Source organism: Manis pentadactyla, chromosome Y (assembly GCF_030020395.1).
Source record: "Manis pentadactyla isolate mManPen7 chromosome Y, mManPen7.hap1, whole genome shotgun sequence".
NCBI classification, from domain to species: domain Eukaryota; kingdom Metazoa; phylum Chordata; class Mammalia; order Pholidota; family Manidae; genus Manis; species Manis pentadactyla.
Genome location: NC_080039.1, coordinates 1,623,210 through 1,630,250, shown reverse-complemented (window position 1 = coordinate 1,630,250; position 7,041 = coordinate 1,623,210).

The following is a 7,041-nucleotide window of genomic DNA, read 5'->3' as shown; positions in this document are numbered from 1 at the left end:
TGTTAAATCTTTTAAGAAAAAATGTTTAGGATTGACTTTGTCTAGTGTTTGGTAAAAGTTTTGTGAGTGATCTAGCATAGTTGTTAAAAATGAGTAAACTAAATAAGTGTAGCAAGTGAACATCTTAATTGTGTGTTACAGTGTGTATACCTACAAACCACCTGAGAATCTTTGTAGTAATCTAAAACCTTAAACTATTGCTAAGTAGACATATTATATGCTTAGAGATTTTGCTATAAAGCACACACTTCCAGAAATTATGAAAGGTGTCCATAAATTTGTTAATCTAAGAATGCTAGTGTACTAGTTTACAATAGCCACTTATCAGTGTTCACTGAAAATTAACGTTCCTAATGGTTTTAAGTTCTAAATAAAACTACTTAAAATAATAAAGAAAACATCTCTGCTTGCTAGAAAAGATGTGTGTTTTAATAAGAGAAGGTGTAAGGAATGGGAATTCATTTTGTTGATGATAAAAGAAGGTAACTGTTCTAAAGTCCAGCTGTTTATTTTAAGGGGGAAAACTCTGAATATGAAAAGAAAGTTGTAGAAAGTTTGTGGAAGAATTGACATAGTCATGCTGTGTGCAACTAAAGCAAATGAGTCTTGATATCAAGTACAAACCAAATTAGAATTTTGTTCTCAGTTAAAAAGACAAAGTTTCTTAAACTGTTAGTCTGCTCTTAATGTTGAAAGATTGCAAAGAGCTTTCTAAGTGCTTTATGAAAGCAGTTTCCCATGCTTAAAGTCTCAATGAGTTGTCTGAGTATTTAAGAAAATTAGACCCTACTATTAAAAGGACTAAAAGCTAAGGTTTGCTAACAACTGTGTAGCCTTCTATACTTGCTTTTAAAATATTTTATTGTCATTCTGGTTAAGTAGATAAGTATTATTTCATAGTGACTTACAATTCAATTTAGACTATTTAGGCAAGTGCCTTAAAAACTTTCTGCCAGCTTCCCAAAATCAAATTCAAAAAAGGTGCTTTTACCTCTAATTAACCAATATTTTCCAGAGGGCCCCTGGAACATGTCAGAGGAATTTTTCCTCTACATCGGTGAAAATATTTGGCTAAATCGACTTACTTATCTGATATATATTTACCTGGAAAGCACTGTCAAAGATAATGATGCTAAACTTTGTTACTGAATGTTTTGTGTTACAAAAATATCCAAATTTCGTATGTCAATCATCCTATAGTAAGCGTCCATCAGCATTTTAAGCATTTCCATTTGTAAGTCTTGTCACTGTTTGATTACTCCTAAACTAGTAAAGAACGAGACTCTAACAGAGCAAGTATTAGTTACATAAGATTAAGTAAGCTAAGGAAAATAATTTTATGACTTTATTTCAAATGTTGCTGTCAAAGTATTGTAAGTTTTTTCTCTTTAAGCTGACAACAGTTTAGTGAATGACAATACCTTTAGAAGCAAAATTGAAACAATTGTATTTCTACATAATCCCTCCAGAATTTAAAAACTCTCGGTGAACATTTTTTTATTTTATGGCAGTATGTTTATTTGCATAAGCTGAATAAGAATCTACTTTCCTTGTAACAAGACCAACTAAAAACACTGGTTATATTACGAAGGCTTTGACTGGAATGTCACACCTGAGAGACACATGCTCAAACTCAGATATGAACAGACAGCTGTAAGGAATTAAGGTTGATGTTCTAAAGCCAACAAAGCTCCTCGGAAGAACTGGCCTGGTACCTTGCTTACAGGGTTCCCAGCAGCCTTACCAGGTGAGTAAGTAAGGCCACTTCCTGGCAGGTGCAGGATCCTCAAAATGTCTTGGGGACCTCAAGAAGAGAGGAATTCATGAAAATCTACAGGTACTGCAGGCAAGGCCTGATAGCAAGTGTCTCTGGCCCTGAGAGGCCTTTAAAAGTCCAATCTGAAATTCCTTACCAAAATTTCCAGCAGAGCACATTTAAAAGAGCATTTGTAATCAATTGCTCTTCTTGTACACTTAAGCAAATAATCAAGTCAAGTGTTAAGTATTTTCTTAATCTGGTTACTTCTAATAAAATTGAGGGTAATTTTGGAGAAAAGAGTTGTTTCACTAAAGCAGCCTTATTTATACTGAGTCCCAATATGAGTCATTGGGACATAGACTAGATCTAGAGTATTTTAGTTTCCCCAAGATAACTGGCTATGATGTTCAATTACAGCTTCCTTATTTCTAATTCTCATATTCAGCCATGCATTCTTAAACTCCTTGTCAAGTCTGTTCTTCCAGAATGGAAAATTCAACTTCAGATGTTGCTACTAAACCTAATAACATGATCTGTTCTGTCTTGCCTAAGAAGCCATAAGACTGCAAATATTGATGGAAATGGAATGCAGGACGGAAGTGCCCATTTTCCAAAGCCCTCTTGACTGACCACTGGTGGAGACCTAACTGTACCCCTTCTCAGAATGAAGCAGCTATAGTGATCGTTGCCCCCTTTCCTCTAGAAGAAGGTATGGTCTCCAGCTGCTGAGGGGTAATGAGACCGGATTCATGGGCTTACACAGAGTAGGGTGAGGGCCTCTGGAAAAAAACAAAAGCAAGATAATCCATGTGAGATTTGCTTTGGCCTCCTAAGGGGGCCCCACTTATTTTACCCAAGTGCTGCTTTTCTTCCTCCAGCCCCAAACAAATAATTTGTTGCAATTTAAGTAATGTAGCTAGCAAGCCCAAAACAACAGAGTAATAACAGGAAGGATTCTGTATTAAAACCCAATTAGTTAAAAAAGTTTCTCAGCCAGCATCACTCTAATACCAAAAGCAGGCAAAGACCCCATCAAAAAAGAAAATTACAGGCCAGTAACCCTGATGGACATAGATGCAAAAATAATTAACAAAATATTATCAAACTGAATTCAAAAATACATAAAAAAATCATCCATCATGATCAAGTGGAATTCATTCCAGGGATGCAAGGATGGTGCAACATTCGCAAATCCAGCAACATCATCCACCACATTAACAATAGGACAAAAAAACACATGATCATCTCCATAGATGCTGAAAAAGCATTTGACAAAATTCAATATCCACTCATGATAAAAACTCTCAATAAAATGGGTATACAGGGCAAGTATGTTGTCAACATAATAAAGGGCATAGATGACAAGCCCACAGCCAACATCATGCTTAATGGCAAGAAGCTAAAGCTTTTCAGCTAAGATCAGGAACAATACAGGGATGCCCACTCTCCCCACTGTTATTCAACATAGTACTGGAGGCCCTGGCCGTGGCAATCAGACAACACAAAAAATAAAAGGCATCCACTATGGTAAAGAGGAAGTCAAACTCTCCCTGTTTTCAGATGATATGATATTGTACATAAAAAACCCTAAAGACTCCTCTCCAAAACTACTAGAACTAATATCTGAACTCAGCAAAGTTGCAGGATACAAAATTAATACACACAAATCTGTGGCATTCCTATACACTAACAATGAACTAGCAGAAAGAGAAATCAGGAACACAATTCCATAAACAACTGGATTAAAAAGAATAAAATACCTGAAAACAAACCTGACCAAGGAAGTGAAAGACATCTATATCCTGAAAACTGCAAGACACTTTTAAGAGAAATTAAGGAGGACACTAACAAATGGAAATTCATTCCATGCTCTTGGCTAGGAAGAATTAATATTGTCAAAATGGTCATCCTGCCTAATGCCTTCTACAGATTCAATGCAAACACTATCAAAACACCAACAACATTCTTCAATGAACTGGAATAACTAGTTCTAAAATTCATATGGAACAACAAAGGACCCTGAATAGCCAAATAATCCTGAGAATGAAGAATAAAGCAGGGGGGATATCGCTTCCCCACTTCAAACTCTACTACAAAGCCACCGTACTCAAGACAATCTGGTACTGCACAAGAATAGACCCGTAGACCAGTGGAACACAATAGGGACTCCAGATATTAACCCAAACATATATGGTCAAATAATATACAATAAAGGAGCCACTGACATACAATAGGGAAATGACAGCCTCTTCAACAGCTGGTGTTGGCAAAACTGGACAGCTACATGTAAGAGAATGAAACTGGATCACTGTCTAACCCCATACACAAAAGGAAATTCAAACTGGATCAAAGGCCTGAATGTAAGTCATGAAACCATAAAACTCCTTGAAAAAAACATAGGCAAAAATCTCTAGGACATAAACAGGAGTGATCCCTTCATGACATATCTCCCTGGGCAAGGGAAACAAAAGTAAAAATGAACAAGTGGTATTATATCAAACTGAAAAGCTTCTGTACAGCAAAGGACACCATCAATAGGACAAAAAGGCATCCTACAGTATATATTCATATATACATATTCATAAATGACATATCCAATAACGGGTTGACATCCAAAATATATAAAGAGCTAACCCACCTCAACAAACAAAAAGCAAATAATCCAATTTAAAAATGGGTGCAGGATCTGAATAGACGATTCTCCAAAGAAGAAATTCAGAAGGCCAACAGACACACGAAAAGATCCTCCACATAGCTGGTCATCAGAGAAATGCAAATTAATACCACAATCCTGAGATATCACCTCACACCAGTAAGGATGGCTACCATCTAAAAGACAGCCAACAACAAATGTTGGCGAAGATGTGGAAAATGGGGAACACTCTTACCCTTCTTGTGGGAATGTAAATTAGTTCAACCATTGTGGAAAGCAGTATTGAGGTTCCTCAAAAAACTCAAAGTGGAAATACCATTTGACCCAGGAATTCCAATCCTAGGAATTTACCCTACGAATGCAGCAGCCCAGCACTATTCATAATAGCCAAGAAAAGGAAGCAACCTAAGTGTACATTAGTAGATGAATGGGTAAAGAAGATGTGGAACATATACACAATGGAATATTATTTAGCCATAAGAAGAAAACACATCCTACCATTTGCAACTACATGGATGGAGCTAGAGGGTATTATACTCACTGAAATAAGCCAGGTGGAGAAAGACAAGTATCAAATGATTGCACTCATATGTGCAGTATAAGAACAAAGCAAAATCTTAAGGAGCAAAACAGCAGCAGAATCACAGAACTCAAGAATGGACTAACAGTTACCAAAGGGAAAGGGACTCGGGAGGAGGGGTAGGAAGGGAGGTATAATTGGGGGAAGAAAGGGGGCATTATTATTAGCATGTATAATGTTGGGGGTGCTGTACAACACAGAGAAGACTAGTAGTGGCTGTACAACATCTTGCTATGCTGATGGACAGTGACTGCAATGGGCTATGTGGTGGGAACTTGGTGATGGGGGGAGTCTAGTAAACATAATGTTTCTAATATGATTGGAGATTAATGATACCAAAACAAAAGTCATTACCATGTCCAATTTCATATACGTTTTATTCTATGTTATCATCTAGGAGTTTTACAGTTTTGCACTTAAAAAAAAAAAGAAACAAAAGTTGCTTCGAGGAAATGGAGCAAGAAGAATATCTTGCCAATCAGAAGTGCAGGGGTAGCGTTTTCCCTTTTTGAACTAAAGTGTGTCAACTTTAGTGCACATTATCCATTGGGCAGGTAGAGTGAACGCTGTTGAAGTATTGGCTTTTATAGGCAATTGGTGTGCATGTGAACCGTGTGGTGTCACAAAAGTTAGGTGTACACTTTCCATCGAAGACTCTCTTAGAAATTTCCTCTAGTCACATTACTTTGCTCATTCATTTCAGTTCTTGGTCCTCACCTCATATTCAATCGTTTTTACATGAAGATATCAAATAGTACCATTTAACATTTTTTCATACATATTTCTGTTAAGCTCCACAAAAGGAGATTTCCAATAGTCAATGGTATTAGTTTTCATGGTCTGGTAAGTTAGCTCTTAGGAGGAAAGGCCCAGAGGCCATCTAGCTATTAGTAGACTGGGTTTGGAATTTCCCAGCAAACTCATTGTGCCTTCAAAAATTAAAGTCACTAGTGTTCAAATGCTCTTTCATTTGAAAGCAATGTGAAATGAATAAAAATAATCACCATTAACTGTTTGCTGCTGAACTAGCCTATGATGGGGCTAATTAAAGAGGCTGGACAAGAAAGGGGTTACAAATTACTTTTGCTGGGGCACTCTGGTGGAGATGAGTGTCTTGGAGGATAAACACTCAGTTTTTCACTGGGCTGTGAACTTAACTGGAGTGTATCAAGCTCAATTTATTAACCCAAAATTTGTACCCTGTAAGTTAACTGGGCAATATGGGGCCCGGACATCATAGCTCACTGCCAATTTCCATAAAGTCTATTTAGTTTGGTTGGTATTCTAAAGGAAAAAATTGTGTGTGTGTATACACATACCTCAGAGATAACTGTTAAGTTCAGTTCCAGACCATTCAATAAAGTATCTCAGTAGAGTGAATCAAATGAATGTTTTGGTTTCCCAGTGCACATAAATGTTGTTCACACTACACTCTACTGTTAAGCCTGCAATGAAATTTATGTATAAAAATACAATGTACAGACTTAATTAAAATTACTTTATTGCTAAAAAATGCCAACCATCATCTGAGCTTTCAGAGAGTCATAATCACTGATCACAGATCATCATAACTAATATAATAATAACGAAAAAGATTGAAACGTTACAAGCATTACTAAAACCTGACACAGAGACACACTGTGAGTAAATGCTGTTGAAGAAACTATGTAAGGTTGCCATAAACCTTCAATTTGTAAAAAACGCATTATCTTCAAAGTGAAATAAAACGAGGTAAGCCTATATATACACTCCAACACACATACACATGTGACAGATATATGTATTACACTGGCTTTGTTGTTCATACCGATGCTCAGTGAAACGTGTTCTGGAATCAACCGTCCCTCCTCAGGGAGGTCAACCAGAGGCAGAAGAAAGAACGAGGTCTCCTGTGCAGTTTAGACGTGAGCAGCCTCACTAACCGGAACGATGGACGGATCCGCTGCTCCACCGGCCTCTTTATGCCGATACACACATCCTGTTCCTCTGGGGGACGGCCTAGGTCCGGGGAGGGGGTGTTTGCGGAAGTACCCGGAACTGTTTGCAAGG